Raw genomic sequence first — 16,931 nt, forward strand, 5'->3', positions numbered from 1 at the left:
CATTTGCAAAATGGGTGTAACAACAATTGATTGCACTGAAGACAATTTATTGAAAGTAATAAACTCTCACCAAGACTGAATACATTAATGACGAAATTTCTAAGAAAATAAAGTTGAAGTGATTCCTGCATCAACAAATGATCAACACATAACCAAGTGCAATTTATGCAATAAATGTTATGATGAATTAATATTAGAAACTCCACACAAGTATTACTTTATTCAGCCAAAAATTAGTATGAATCTCATAATTAGTATTCTCACATAATACAGTTTTCAAGATCCAAATAAAATGGGACTATATTCTTGACCCATTTACAAGTATCTTAATATAGACCCATATGTTTAAATTATATTCAAACACAAAAGCAAGTTTTGTAAATCTGGAAATTGTTTATTATATAACAAAATAATATACCACCTCAAAATTGTATTTAAAAGGAAAAAGTGGATAAATCTTGAAGACATCATCTTGAGTGAAAGAAGTCAGACACAGGAGACAACATACTAATTGATTTATATACCATTTATATGAAATATTCACAAGAGGCAAATATATAAATAGACACAGGAACCAGATAAGTGGTGGCCAAAGGCTGGATTAGAGGAATAGGACTTGGGAAGTCATTTGTTAAGGCAGTTTTTCCATCCTGCACAACATTCTGGTATATCCTATCTAATAAAAGAGAAAAATGGCAATTGGCGTATGACGATACCCTTTTCATTGGCTAATCAGGGCTATATGCAAATTAACTGCCAACTAAGATTGGCAGTTAACTGCCAACTAAGATTGGCAGTTAACTGCCAACAAGATGGTGGTTAATTTGCATATGTAGGCACAATGCAGGGAGGCGAAAGGGAAAGCAGGAAGAAGCCCCCTGCCACTGACAGTGATCGGAAACCCAGGGGGGAGCTAAGAGCTGGGGGGCAGGGCAAAGGTGGCCCTGGGGCCGCCTTAGCCCTGCCACCCAGCCATGATCAGAGAATCAGGCGCCTTTGCTGCCCTGGCCAGTGATAGCAGGAAGTAGGGGTGGAGCCAGTGATGGCAGCTGGGCACGGTCGAAGCTGGCAGTCCCGGGAGCTAGGGGTCCCTTGCCTGGGCCTAAAGCGGAGCCCGCGATCGCGGGGCCGCTGCAGCTGCGGGTCCCCGCTGCCCGGGCCAGACGCCAAGGCCAGAGGTGTTAGGCCTGGGCAGGGGCGGAGCCTGCAACCTCGGGGAGCTGGGGGTCCCCTGCCCAGGCCTGACACCTCTGCCGGAGGCCTCAGGCCTGGTCAAGGGGCCGATCCGGTGATTGGTGATCAGAGGGTGATGAGGGTCAACTCCTCTGGCCGAGGCATCAGGCCTGGGTGGGGGGGCGGAGCCGGGGATTGGGGGGATATGATGGTCCCCTTGCCCAGGCCTGAAGCCTGGGTCAGAGGCATCAGGCTTGGGCGGGGGGTGGAGCAAGCGATCAGAGGGAGATGGGGGTCCCCTGCCCAGGCATGATTCCTGGGCCAGAGGCCTCAGGTCTGGGCGGGGGCCAGAGCCAGTGATCAGGGGGAGATGGGGGTCCCTTGTCCAAGCCTGACACCTCTGGCGGAGGCGTCAGGCCTGGGCAAGGGGCCGATCCTGCAATTGGAGGGTGATGGGGGTCAATGCCTGAGGGTTCCCAGTATGTGAGAGGGGGCAGGCTGGGCTGAGGGACACTCCCCCCCCCCCCCCCACACACACACCCAGTGCACGAATTTCGTGCACCGGGCCCCTAGTATCTTATATATTTGAAAACAAACAAATATAACAATAACAAAACAGGAGGTGAATAAAACTTCACAGTTATTTATATCTTGTGGGGGAGGGCAGTCAATAAAGTTAAATTTTTTAAAAAGAGAGATCTGATATTTTAATCCACAACTCTGGGTACAGTGTTTGGCATATAGCAGGTTACTGAAATCTCTTTCCAATGCTTTAATTAACAAAAGAGGTGAAAATAGCCTTACCTTTAGAGGAGATATAACTGGTATTTCACTTTTTGTAAAAAGAAAAAAAAAAAGGACATGAATATTTAGAGTAAGAATGTTTCATGCAAAAATAGAGGAGGAAAGGGAAACATCCTAGACCTCTGTAATATGATATCAATAAACTACCTAATGTTTCATTGAGTGCATTTAATGGTTCAACATATTTTAATCTCAGAACCAGGCTGATTCTTAGTCACTATGCCCAGGAATAAGAGTTAACACTTCTTAAAATATTGATCTTATATCAGAGGGTAAAAATATACTTCTACTCTCTTCCCCTCCCCCCCATATACATCTCTATCTCTCAGCTCCTGGGTAATGAATACACCATTCCCATCTTTCAAATTTAGTAAATAATATGTTAAGATCTTATTGTATTATATGACTACACTTTTAAAAAAATATATTAATTATTACATCTCAAAGGTTGTTGAATATCAAACAGACTCACAAACAACCTTAAGTGGTAGAAAGTGATATTGTCCTGCGAATGTTAATTTCATCTGGGATTAAGTAAAAACAAATGTTGCCAAACTAATAAACTCATTATATCTCTCAGTGAAATTACTGCAGTAAGTTAGAAAAATGTTCAAAAAACATTTAAGTAGATTTAATTTAACTACTTAGATTTAATTTACTTAGATTTAAGTAACTACATACAGACTCACTCTGGTTCGTTTTCAAATCAGAACTAAAGTGAATAGGACCTGAAAAATAATAATTTCAACATTCTAGTAAAATCAATTGCATTTGGGACATAACTACACACTTTATTCTCATTGGTTTAATAGCCCTTAAGTAGGACTAATTTTAATTTCTATAGTGAATAAAAGCATAGCTCAACACCATTTACACAATAAACCCCACAAAATTTTACATTAATAATTCATATATTTTTTCTACTCAAAAAAATAAATAAATAAAGCAAATCAGTACCTGCTCAAATTAAGGAATGGATAACAAAAAAAAGTTATATGAATATTACTCCATTTGTTCCAATTTATCAGGACATTTCATTCAAAATATTACTGGACAGAGTACCTGGCCCTGAGCAGGTTTGACTAGAGCCAGCCAGTAGTGTGAGTTCTTGACTTCATGCAGGAAAAACTTCTAGGTAAATATGAGGGTACATTTATTAAAGCTGGGGACTGAAAAAAGGAAGGTCTTAGCATAGAAGAAGCAACACGAAAGTTGGGCAAGGTTGCTTTGGTTCTTCAAAAATGTTGTAGGAAAGAAATTACTTGAGGTGAGATTGCTTTAGTTCACTTAGAAGTCAGAGAAAAGGGAACCTTTGAGACAGGTTTTAGAGGTTAGCCTGCAATGAACTGCCACTGCCTATTGCTACCCTTGTTGCAAGTCTCCTTGCATATCTCATGAGGCCCCTTGGAATTTAGGAGGCATGTGCCTATGGGAAAGCAACAAAACCAGACTGGCATGTTCCATGGAGGGAGAGTATGCACTGGGTCCTTAGTCTCGAGGATATTCTCTTTCTCTTGAAGATGGAAATCTTAGGGTAGATATCAGGCAAGGGTCTTAAAGAGTATTCATCAACTTTCCAGATGCGTCCTTTCTGGGTCTAGGTCTCCCCTAATTAGTCAGTGTCAGAGCAGGGGTCATTTGTAAATGTAGCTGGTCCTGAGGAATCATTGGCATTATTTGTCTGGTTCTGCTGCTTTTTTGGGATTGGAGTTGAAATATAATTGAGGCCTAGATGTTATCTTTAAGGAGAAAAAGTTTAGACAGTCTAAACTGCCTGACTAGTGATATACTAGGGGAGAAAGTTTACTGTGGGGGCTGTTATGGGTTGGCTCAACGAGATAGACCACTGACTCAGCATTTAAATTTAAGAGCCTTTTATTAAGCTGGCCAGCTGACCACAGCGCCTATCTCCCCCTCTGGGAGATTCGGAGCATGTGGCAGAGATCAAGGGTGCAGTATGATCCTTTATAGCACAACAGTGTTACCTTAGAAGTTCATAGAAAGTTCATAAGCACAAAGGGGGGGGGGGGGGGGGCGGGGCAGGTAAACAGAGTCACACCTGGCTGGAGCATATCATAACACATTGTTTTTCTAAGACAATTTAGCAATTTTTCTTCCATGGTTCCTAACCCTGACACAATCCTCCATACGTCAGTCCCCCCTCCCAGCACATTCTGTAACATTCTGTAACCCTTCCATGCCACAGTTCCTCACCCTAGCACATTCCCTACTGGTCTTATGCCGGAATCAAATCTTTGATTCAGTGCCCTCCTCTACGATATGAAATTCAGGAGGCATTTGGCAATGTAGGGGTCGAGCCACCAGGGAAGAGTCTGGCATTTGATGGTGAAGAACTGGCCAGGGTCTCGGCCGCTGACATAGAGTTCTCCTTCCCATTGGTCAGTTCACCAAGCGAGAGGCATGAGGAGGACGGAGTTACAGTGCCTCTTTCCTGCGACTTTGATGGCGGTTGGAGCGCTTAGCACCACCCATCTAGGTTCCAGGCTGTTAGGGTCATGGCGCTTCACCCAGACGAGATTACCCAGAGAGAAGGCAGGCTGTGTTGGACTGGATCTCAGCACGTCCTCCTCCGGTATGGCTCTCACCACCCGTTGTGCTGACGTGGCGCTGCTCTGCAAAGCCTGTAAAGACTTAAGCAAATTTCGGGTAGACAGCCGGGCAATTTCTTCCTCCCTTAGGTGGGGAAGAAGAGGTGGCGGCCTGCCAAACATAATTTCAAAAGGGGTGAGTTCTTTTATATACAGAGTACACCTAACTCTGAGGAGGGCAAAAGGAAGGAGACTTACCCAGTTTTCGCCAGTCTGTAATTTTAACTTAGTTAATGTTTCCTTTAAGGTCCAATTCATCCTCTCTACCTGTCCAGAACCCTGTGGTCTATAAACACAATGTAATTTCCAAGTTACTCTCAGGGCCTTAATTATGGATTGTAACTTTGGCGATAAATGCCGGGCCATCGTCGGACCCATATATAGTGGCAGGCCAAACCGGGGGACAATTTCAGTGAGGAGTTTCCTAACTACTACCTGTGCTGTCTCTGCCTTGGTTGGGTATGCCTCAGGCCAGCCAGAGAAGGTATCAATGAAAACCAGCAAGTATTTATACCCTCCTCGTCCTCCTGGTATCTCGGTGAAGTCCACTTCCCAGTGTCCTCCGGGGTTCTGACCTCAGAATCGCTGTCCCGGCGCAGCCACAACAGGGGGCCCTTGGTTTACCCGGGCACACACTTGGCACCTACTAGCCAACTCTTGAGATAGTTCTGGGCTGTAAAATTTTCTTCCCAGTAGTTCTGATAGCTTCGTTCTCCCCAGGTGGGTCCTCTGGTGGGTCTGGGAAGTGATGATCCGCCCCAGGGCTTCTGGCACTATAGGCCTTCCATCTGGCAGAATTAGCCATCCAGCCTCTCCTTCCTGGGCCCTTAGTTTCTCAGCTAGCCTCTGCTCCTCTGGCAGATGAGTAGGCTTCTCTGGGAGCCTTCCTGCTGGCAGGGCTATGAGAACTTCTAGGGGCCCTACTGGTCTTTTAGCCACTTCCTTGGCCTCCTGTAAGGGCAGTGTGAGGAGATATATCCTTGCAGTCACTGCGTAGGTCTGGCAGGACGAGTGCTGGGGCGCTCACCAGGGCTTCTTAGATCTCCCCTGGCTCCTCCTCATGTCACTACTGCCGCCACCGCATACCGGGTACCTTCCTCTATGAAGCTGCTCCCGTCCGTGTAGAGGGTCTCATCCGGATTCTGCAGGGGCTGGTCCACAAGGTCCTCACGGAGGGAAGTGAGGGTAGTCAGTGTCTCCTCGCAGTCATGCAAAGGGGCCTCTGCCTTCTCGTCAGGGAGGAGTGTGGCCGGGTTCAAGGCAGCTGTTTTCAGGAAGCTAAAATATTTACTTTTTTTTTCCCTTTCCCCATCAGAGGGCCTGAGTGAGTGCTATGAGTTCCACAAGGAAGTCCACCTTTTGGCCCCCCACTGTCAGGGTCATTCTGGGCTCCTGGGGGCTAGCTGAGCCCCGACAACCCCAATCCACCTCCTCCATCAGCATGGGAGGGAGTCGGTTCCCCCGCATGTTCAGGGCACTCCCTTTTCCAATGTCCTTCCTTTCTGCAAAATGCACATTGATTGTTCCCAAGCCGGGGTTGGACTCCTTTTCTTCCAAGAGGCTTTTCTTTGCCCTTGTTGTCTCTTCCTCCCCTTGGGCCTCCCTCCTCGCTCAGGGCCAGGAGGACCTTGGCTATCCGGGTGTTTAAATCTGCCATCGGGTCCTCCCGATTGTCAAAAACCTTCTGGGCCACCTCAACCAACTTAGAGATTGATTTCCCCTCAAAGCCTTTTAACTTCTGTCATTTTTTCCTAATATTTGGGGCCGACTGGGAAACAAATGCAACATTGACAGCCCTCCGACTTTCCGGGGTATCAGGGTTAGGCCCCTGGACTGTCTCTGTCACCTTAGAGAGGTTTGTGGGTCTCCAAGCAGCAGCTCGGATGCCCCCTAATAGAGTCTGGTGATACTGATCGAGAGCCTCCTTTCCCCTGTCACTATAGGGGTTCCAGTTTGGTTGCCTGGAGGGAAACACAGCCCTTAATCTGTACTAAAGGAGCTTTATTTCCTTACAGGGTCTTACATGTCACAGGACCTCACAGGGTCTGTAATTCCTGTAACAGAGGGCTAGTATTCACCATTTTATTAACCCCCTCTGTTCTAGACAGGCCTTTCCCACTTTCCTACAGTTGAGGTTTTGTGCCACCCCTGACATGGGCATGGTTGCACAGGCCTGTAAGACAGTATACAGGTTGCTAACTGTCAACTGTCTCTCAATAGAGACCAAAATTTAATGGGTATTCTTCTTTGCCCACCTGGGCAACTGCCCTCTCAGCAGCTAGACACCTTTTACTTTTTGGGTTCACCCTACATAGCCTTCTTCCAGGACAGTTTACACATAGGCCAGTTCTTCTTTCTAGCCACAAATACAGTTTGTCCAATTTCCTTAAAATGTATTCTGGCACAGGAGAAAGTTGTTTTGCTGTGCATAGGTAGCTTAACCCTTATACAACTGGGCTCGGACCTCTGCCTAGCAAACTGCAGTCTATAAGTTCAATATGCAGCCTCCGGTCCTCCTAACCCAACGAGGTTTCGGCCAGTCTCTGAATCAGACTTCTCCTCTCTTGGAGAATTTCAAAGTCCTGATGGCTCCCAGGTCCAGGGAGAGTGCCCTTTTCTTAACTCTGTTTATTAGTTACAGGGCCCTGCTTTCCTTGTCTTCCCACCAGTCCCCTTTATGGCAGAGCAGCGACCAGGCCTCTGTGAAGGGAGTGCACTGGAAGGGGATATCAGCCCCTCCTCTTCCAGCAGCAACAGGTACTAAACCCTTTCAGTACATTTGCAAGCAGGGAGCTTTTACTAGCGCTATCTGCAGTTTTCATAGATCTCAGGCTTGCTATTCTATTTCTGGGGCTGTAGGAAGGCTAGTACCAATCACTGGCTTATGGCTTAACTGCTGTAGCCTGCAAGCCAAAGGCCCAAATACTTTCTCGCTGCTGCTGTTGCTGCTTCTCTTTTTTTAGGGCCACTGCAGGTAGCTCAGGCATCCAGCCCCCCTTCTTTGATCATTCATTCCCCAATCTGGTCTGGAGCTGGGAATAGCGCCTCGGTCTGCCTTGCTTCCCCAGAGGGCTGCCTGTCTAGCCCCAGATCTAGAGGGCCGGCCTGCCGTAGTGGCAACATAGGAGCTGCAGGACTGGCGGATGTTGCAAGGTCCTGCAGGTTCTCCCCTCTCTCTCTGTCAAGAGCTGGTGGCGTGGCCTGGGCCTGGGGCCAGGGCTCACCCAGATCCGGCGCCTGGGGACCATAGGGGGCAGCCGGCTAATGGGTTCTTCCTGCTCTCCCTGAAGGACCGGGGAGCCTTTCCCTTCTGGGGCCCGGCCAAAAGAATTGTCTGTCTCTGTCCCAATTTTCCTCTTGGGAGGCATGCCCTCATCTACCGGGGTTTCTTGGACAATATGTCAATCCTGTATATGACATAATGGACCCAGTAGGCAGCGGTCAGATCAAAAGACCCTGCATTCGGCCACCCCTCCTGGAAAGTGGGCCACTCCTAGTCACAGAATCGTTGTAAATCAAAAGCATTAACATTATAACTTTTAAATCTACCCCAAAACTTCAGTTTAATACAGTAAATTACAACCCAGGTAAGAGAAACTGATAGACAGAAATCTTTATTAACTAAGTAGGCTGATTCCTTTTAACAGTGAGCAAAAGACTCTGAGAAAAATAATTCTCGCAGCTGCCGAGAGACTATTTGCAGACTGTTAAGGGGCCAGCCCAAACGTTCAACCAAGCGTACCAACAGAATGCAGAATAAATCAAAGTAGCTTTTACTTTACACAGACCAGTAATGATTTACACTTTCTTAATAGACTAGCCCAGGCTGGAGCTGTATCTAGTCCTCCTTCTCTGTAGTAATTTGGCTAGTCCCAAACAAACAAACTTTTTCCCGACCCCATGATGATCGGTGGTGAGAGACAGACAAGGGAGGGGGTGACCTATTTTCACAGATCCTCACTCAGATGCCCGCCTGGCCGCGTCCCTTGGGAGCTTAGATTCGTCGTAGCTAAGGTGCACCCGTATAAACCCCAGGCCTGGTCACTTCCACATGGGGGTGAGTCACCGTTATGCCATATGACGAATCGCGGAACCGCAGGTTGGGGCCCACTCGGACTCCGTAACCGAAGTCGTGGAGCCACACAAAGGAGAGGAGAGGGCAGGCCCCCTCCCTCTACACTCACACACTTTCACCAGACATTCACTCAGAGTTTAAACAATCCACCCAATTTCTAACAATTTCCCAATTCCCGAGGGAGCTCTATAGCTTCCCGGGAGGTGATCAAGCTCCCCTTCCACTCACCCGGTGTGGGCCTGACTGATAGGGGGTCGACAAAGATGACTGACCCTATCCCATTTGACAAAGACAAAGACAACAAAGAACAAAGACAAAATAAATCAGCCAAATGCAACCCAAGGTTGCCCGGAACCTGCAGCTCGCTCCTTGAAGTGCTGAAAATTTTCAAAAAACATTACAGCAGGGTGTACACAGAAGCAGACAACTTTTTGACAATAAACACCAAGGCAAATAAATACCAGACAGACAAACCCAGTGCAGCCTACAGCCGCACGAACCAGGGACCCCGGCCACCGTCGTGGCCGCGGGTCAGGACCAGGAGTACCGCTGCGTCCAGCCCTCCGTATAGGTCCTTCCGTGGGACGTCCCAATTCCAGTTTAACGACCGGTCTCTTACCTCTCTCGAGAGTCCAGGTGGCTCGGTTTCCGAATTGAAAGTGTTTGGGTGGACTGGAGGCCTCCTTGGTAGTCATTCTCCATAGGTGTGGGGTATCTCGCTGAGTGCCCGGCGACAAGTGGGGGAGAGCCTCCTGCTTTGAATAGGGGGTCCCTCTCCTCCCTGCCGGGGGAGAGCCTCCAGCCCTAAACAAGGGGTCCCTCTTACCCCTGCTGGATATCTCGCTGGGGCCTCCAAATGTTATGGGTTGGCTCAACGAGATAGACCACTGACTCAGCATTTAAATTTAAGAGCCTTTTATTAAGCTGGCCAGCTGACCACAGCACCTATCTCCCCCTCTGGGAGATTCGGAGCATGTGGCAGAGATCAAGGGTGCAGTATGATCCTTTATAGCACAACAGTGTTACCTTAGAAGTTCATAGAAAGTTCATAAGCACAAAGGGGGGGTGGTAAACAGAGTCACACCTGGCTGGAGCATATCATAACACATTGTTTTTCTAAGACAATTTAGCAATTTTTCTTCCATGGTTCCTAACCCTGACACAATCCTCCATACGTCAGTCCCCCCTCCCAGCACATTCTGTAACATTCTGTAACCCTTCCATGCCACAGTTCCTCACCCTAGCACAGGGGCAAGTTTCTTGTTTTCCCAGTTTTGTTCCTTACTAGGCATTGTTAGAAATGCTCTCAACAATGTCGCAGGAATGAGACAAACACCTAAAACTGGATCGGCAAAGCAAATTTACTTCTGCTCAGAAGGGTGCTCCTGCCAACTGGAAATTATGGGCAAAAGCACACCAAATGGGAAGTCCATTAGGGTTTTATTTCCTGGCCAAGTCTGCCCTGCCCCTCACTCTGACCTCTGACCTAATTGGTCAGGGTTCAGAGCTCCAATTCCCATTATTGCACAATTGGCTAATTCAGAGGAAGGGGAAGGTAAGGCAGAACCTAAGATGGCAGCCCCCCTGAGAGCCTGAAGGTCTTACCAAGATCGCAGAAACTAAGATGGTGGGCCCCTGAAAGAATGTGAAGGTCATATCAAAACGACAGGACCTAAGATGGTGGCGAGCTCCTTTCTTTGACATAAAAGATCGCTGGTTCCCTCTCACAGCATCTGGAACTTTCTATTTTGGTGAGTTTTTATACCTGGTCTATCATCTTTTCTCTGCTCATGTATAACATTTAACTCATAGAATTAAAATAAAAGATTATTTAATGTGTTAGGTATAAATTAATAATGAGTTGGTTCCTTGTTTTGAGATTTAAATTAAATAAATTATATAGAACTGATCCCCTTCAACATGATTCCTGTCATTGGCATTTCTTTCCCAAGGTTTCCTAATTAATAAGAATTAAAAAAAAAAAAACTATCTAAAAAATACACTTTAAAAATACACATCTACTATATTTACTTTAAAACTTAATAATAATCCTGTTTGTTTTTCCTCTAACCCTCAATAGCATAGTTTTTTTTTTAAATTTATCATTTTAATCTTCTAAATCAGAGAATGCCTCTAAAAACAAAGATGACCAAAGACTAGACATCATTGGGCAAGCTCCACAAGATGCACATGCTGGGCCTCTGCTGTGGCTCAAAGGTCTACCACCCTCACAAGTCCATCTGCAACCAGTATGGCTAATCCACCAAGCACAGGAGGAGGTATAACTGGAGTGCCAAGACTAAACAAGGAAACACTACTGAAACTGGTCACATGAGGCACTTAAAAATTGTGTACCATAGATTCAGGCATGGATTCCATAAAGAAACTATACCTAAACCCAAAAGGGCAGCTGTGGCTACATCCAGTTCATCTTAAGGATTTCAATGATTACTTGTGCAATAAATGTCATGGTTAAAAAAAATATCCTATATAATAAAGATGTAATATGCAAATGGTTGTTATGCCGAGAAGCATAATGACCAACCGAATAACAACTGGATCACAGATCAGCACGAGGGTGGGGCTTCAAGCTACAAGTGAGTAGTAGAAAACTACAGGAGGGGACAGGGCTGCAAGTTATGAGGGGGGAGGGAAGGGGCGCAGAGGGAGCTAGAGGAGGGTGGGGCAGTGGGTGGAAGGCTACAGGAGGCGGCAGGAGCTACTGTCAAGCTACTGGCGCATGGATTCATGCACAGGGCTACTAGTATATATATACCTGATTACACTAACAATTATGTCTTTCCTAGACAGCACCAAATATGTAAACAGAAAGATGACTATATGAAATTATTCTTTCTATCTTTAAACATACAGGGGTTCACTTCATGCTTTTAACTTGTGATGCACAACTGTGAGCTCATATATTTTAGTCCTCTAGTCAGCTAAGATACTATCTGTCTTAGCTTGTTCTTTATACAAAAATAAAGACAACATTTGCTTTTTCTCTTTTTCAAAATCTTCTCACTGTTTATGTCCAAGGTCAACTATATTCTCCCTTCTCCAGGGAAATAGCCATAGTTTAACAAACACCACTTAAGAAAATACTGTTACAAATAGTCCCTAGAATTATTTTATTATACTCTGTATACATTATTTTTCTGAGTTAATTGCATTAAAATTGGAGGCTGTTTCAATTCAGTTTATAATTTTTTGAAATACTTTGTTTATTAGCCCAGTGCTCTGTTAACTTTTATAAATATTTCTCAGTTTTATGGTGAGGATTGTTATGTTCTTTAGTAATTTATATATAAGACATATCCTTCAGTTAAAATTAATTTCATAAATACTTTTACTAATTTTGGCTAATTTTACTTATGCTTTTGTGGACAAAAAGGGCCACATACTAAACATGACAAGTTCAGAGAAGGCCTGTATAGTGGCCTTATAGTTTTTAGGACCTAAGGATGCTCCAAAATTAAAACTTTTTAGTTTATGGCAGGTAGACATGTTCTAGGGCAATATTTTTTCCTAATAAAGGTCAATCTTCACCTTAACTAAGTGTGTCTGTTGTTGTGTTTGCATGTAGGATAGTATACATAAGAATGTCTTTGCAATAACCAAGTAATTTCTTTTCATGAGACCCCTCAAAGCACAACCAATGCACTAGAATTCCCCTCATTGTTATTGTGTTAACTAGAGGCCAGGTACACAAAATTCATGCATGGGTAGGGTCCCTAGGCCTGGCTGGTAATCCAGGGTAATCAGGGCCTTCCAGCTGCCAGCCAGGGCCTTCCAGCTGTTGGCCAGGGCCTCCCTTCCCTGGCTGCTGGCTGCAGGTTGCCAGCTGCTGGCCAGGGCCTTCCTTTGTTCTTCACTGCCCCCTGATGGCCAGCGCATATCATAGCAAGTGATCAGTTTCCTTGTCTAACTCCCATGAAGATAATTTGCATATTAGGCTTTTATTCATATAGACTAGGGGCCAGGTGCACAAAGATTTGTGCATTGGGGGTGGGTCCCTCAGCCCGACCTGCACCCTCTCCAATCTGGGAGTTTCTGTCTGTCTTTGCAATCATATGAGAGAATTGTCTGAAACCCCAACCCAGTTTGGTTTGTTGCTCACAGAATAATAGAGGCTTTTTTTTTTTTCTTTGCTTCATTGGTGGAGATTTCCTGGAAGTTTTAGGATATCTTCCCTTTAATTTTTCCTAGACACTTTGATTTTACTTATGTCTCTCACCTTTGCTTTCCCTCTATCCCCCACTGCAACAGTAACTTTCTCCAGGCTCACTTTGCTCTAGTGCAGTGGTTTTCAACAGTGGATCACCAACCTTTCACAGGGGTCACCTAAATACATCCTGCATATCAGATATTTACATTATGATTCATAACAGTAGCAAAATTACAGTTATGAAGTAGCAACAAAAATAATTTTATGGTTGGAGGTCACCACAACATGAGGAACTGTATTAAAGGGTCATGGCATTAGGAAGGTTGAGAACCTCTGCTCTAGTGTCTAGGAGATCTGTCTGCCACCAGAATAATGATTCCCAGCATTCCTGGTGCTCCCCACACTATGGGCTTCCACTTCAGGTCCTGGAGCTGCCACTAGAACTACTATTCCCAAAATTCCTGGTGCTCCCCACACTATGGGCTTCCACTTCAGGTCCTGGAGCTGCCACCAGAACTATTCCCAGAATTCCTGGTGCTCCCCACAATCTTGGTTTTCCCTTCCTGCTCTGTCTCCATCCCACAGCCTCACACTCTGCCAAGTCCTCCAAGCTGCCAGCTCTCCCTCTCTGCTCTCCATCTGGTGTCTTGGGGAGCCAAGTTCCCCAAGCCACTACACTATCTGCCGGCTCTCCTGCTCTGCTCTCTGCCTGGTGGTTTGGGGGGCATGGGAGCAACTGAGGGAACCATGTACCCTCAAGCCTCGGGCTCTCCCACTCTGCTCTCCGCCTGGCACCTGTGGATGCAAATTAACCCGCCATCTTTGTTGGGTTAATTTGCATATTTAATCCTGATTGGCTGGTGAGTGTAGCAGAGGGATGGTCAATTTACATGTTTTTCTCCTATTATATAGGACCAGAAGCCTGATGCATGAAATTTGTGCAAGGGTAGGCCTGCCTTCCTCTGGCCAGCTGCAGGCACCCAGAACCCAGGCTGGCTTCCCTCAGGCCACCTTCAGGCACCAGGGGCCTGGGCTGGCTTCCCTCCGGCCCCGGCTGTGTCTGGAAGGATGTCCAAAATGACCTCTGGAAGGACATCTGGTCTAATTAGCATATTTTCTTTCATTATTATAAACTAGAGGCCCGGTGCATGAAATTCATGCACAGAGGAGGGGGAGGTCCCTTAGCCCAGCCTGCAACCTCTCCAATCCAGGACCCCTGCCTGCCTAATCCCCCTAATTGCTCTCCCCTGCTGGCCTGATTGCCCCAACCACTTCTGCCTCTGCCCCTGCCGCCGTGACTTTGGAAGGATGTTGGAAGATGATCTAATTAGTATATTACCTGTTATTAGTATAGATTGTTGTCTGTTAACTATCCTGTACCTATGTAAAGTTGTGTCTATCATTTTACTTTACCCAATCCCAGATGTCCCCTACCACCCCATCTTGCTTTCTCCTGCCTCCCTAATCTATCACCAGTGGATTTCATGTAACCCACTTACATCTCCTTTGATTGTAATATATAAAGTAGAGTGCAGAACTGCCATTCTCTGGAGCATTTTCTTGGAGGTTTTGCTTCTTAGCAATTGTCATCAGTTTGGCTTAAATAAGGTAATTAAAATTCTGACAGGTCTGAACATTTCTTACACTGACAATTACTAATTATTTTTACTTTCAAAATAGTAATGTAATAACAATAAACATGATGTGCACCCAGATTTTATCTTGTTTGAATGATAATAGTTTCAATATTTTACTAGCTAGAAAGTGGTGCTTGTTTGAGAAACTGCAGCAAGTATGTGATAACTACAAAATATTTTTATATTATCCAGTTTACATCTTGCTTGAAATTTGACTAGAACTCAGCTAAAATAATCATTTGAGTATAGAGATAAAAATTTATTTTTATGTGCCTTGTCTTTGCAATAATAATTTTTAGGTCTGATCAGATAATTGAACACACCACTCCTGGAAACTGACCTTTAGGCCATTTCACAAGAAACATTCCCTTTTGCTTTGACCACATTTCACTTGCTAAGATCACATTCCACTTTTTAAAACCACATTCCACTTGCTAAGATATTATCTTTCCCCTTAGGATCCTCCCAGAGAATTCTCCACCCAGAAAAAGTCCGCCTAGAGTCCTTTAAAATCTTTGACTCCCCATCCTGTGGGGCTGGCTGCATTTTGGAGATTAGCCCATCTGGTACCCAGATGACCTAATTAATTTTTAATCCTTAACCACTTTGGCCTCATGCATGCCTTCTTCTGTGACCCTAACAATGGTTCGTAGTTAATTTTATGACTATGAAAGAAATACTTAATTTTAAATACCTTAATTATAAGTATTACATGTTTTATGATGAATTTTTCCAATCCCCCTTATCTTTTTAATTATAACTAATTTCTTGCTTCTTACATCACTTTTTAATTAAATCTTATGTTATTGTATATTTTTAATATTTTTATAGTTTATTGATTTTTAGAGAGGAATGAGAAAGGAGAGAAAGGAAAATTGGTAAGAGAGAAATTCGAACATGTTTATGAGGTACGCAATCCTGCATTGCCCCTTACCAAGGATTGAGCCCATGACCCTGGCTGGGAATGACACTGGTACATGGGAGAAGGTTCAACCAACTAAGCCTCTGGCCAGGGTTAGACAAAAACAAAACAAACAAACAAAAAATGCCTCTCTTATTTTAGACTAGTAATAAAGTATTTAATATTACAAGCTTATTAAATGTTTTTTTCTTTTTCCAGTGTTTCTTAGCAATGCCTTTTTTGCTTTTTAACAAAGTTTTGAGTATTCAAGCCTTGTGCAGATGTCTTTACGTGTGGGTATCTTTTCTTTATCCTCAAGTTCTTCTGGCTGTTCCAATAATCAAATAAACATGAAATAGGTTAATAAGATAAAATAACCAAACTTGATTACATATATGCATAGGAACCCTGCATGTATGAGAGATTCAGAGACAGAAAGTTGAAAATGGGTACATAAGACATTCTCAGCTGTAGTAGATAAAGTAACTCTGCATAAGAGAGAGCACATGGTGAAAAGATAGTAAGAAGATAGGAAACTTCCAGGGCAGGAGGAATACAGAAACTGAGACAAGAAAATTTAAGTCAAAAACTTTTGCAGACTATTTATAACAAGACCATATCTTGAGAACAAAGGGTTAAAACTTCTCACTAATTAAATAATGCAAGAGAAGGGGGTGAAAGGAAGGGAAAGAGAAAGAGGAATCTTAATGCAACCAGAGAACAGGTGCCATAAATTACACTGGAACTGCTAAAGACAGCAGAGAGGAGAGAGGAGGGAAAAAGAAAAGAGGAGTCTTATTTCATCTCACTGTTTTAAGGCCTTAGTCTCAGGGTTTGATTGACAAGTACTTCTCATAAATTATGGGAAACTCTAAGAAAGGACAAGGGAGAGACCTTCAGAGTTAACCTGTACCAGGATATCAAGCAGAAAAAAAATTAAAGTCTATAGACAAAAGGGTATGTAGCCCCTTAGAGTCCAACCATATAATGCTGCTCAAATTAGGTGTGAAGCCCATCTGTGCTCCCACTCAGTTTAGTAGATTTGTATGTCTGCTTCTTTAATAAATTTGCTTCATTTAATTTAAAAATATAAATACTAGAACACTATTATCTAGAGTCACTCATTTGGATTAATTCCTGCAAGACTGACAAGAACAGCCCTTTCTCTCCAACAAAACTTAAAATGACATGATTATAAATTGGACTATAATGCAATTGAAAAAGAACTTTTTCTCTGTAACATAATATTTTAAGGTACCAAATAAAAATATCATATCAGGACATTTTAGACTCCTGGAGATTATGATTAACCTAAAAAACAAACAAAAAAAAACCACATTGAAACCTGTAAAGATTTTCTGTGAGTTTATTTGAGCCAAAGTATCAACATATGCAGGGAAGCAGAACCTCAAGGAATTGAGATAATGCTCCGGAGAATGGCGGGTTACATCTGTATTTATACATTTGCAGTCAAAGGAGGGACGTAGGTGGGTTACATGAAATTCATTGGTGACAGATTAAGGAGGAGGGATAAAGCAAAGCAGGGAAACCCCTGGGATTGGAT

The 16,931-nt window shown here is 44.2% G+C and overlaps 1 long non-coding RNA gene and 1 pseudogene across 1 annotated transcript in view; one reads left to right on the forward strand and one right to left on the reverse strand.

Annotated features, from left to right (window-relative positions):
- Positions 1–4,134: 4,134 nt before the first annotated feature.
- Positions 4,135–16,931, reverse strand: part of LOC132225489 (uncharacterized) — a 141,214-nt gene continuing 128,417 nt past the window's right edge. Inside the window, exon 2 of the long non-coding RNA XR_009450955.1 lies at positions 4,135–4,363. This is a non-coding gene — a long non-coding RNA (uncharacterized LOC132225489). The remainder of the gene's footprint in view (positions 4,364–16,931) is intronic.
- On the forward strand, positions 10,807–11,106 carry LOC132225557 (large ribosomal subunit protein eL37-like; annotated as a pseudogene).

The sequence above is a fragment of the Myotis daubentonii genome, chromosome Y (assembly GCF_963259705.1).
Source record: "Myotis daubentonii chromosome Y, mMyoDau2.1, whole genome shotgun sequence".
Classification (NCBI taxonomy): Eukaryota; Metazoa; Chordata; class Mammalia; order Chiroptera; family Vespertilionidae; genus Myotis; species Myotis daubentonii.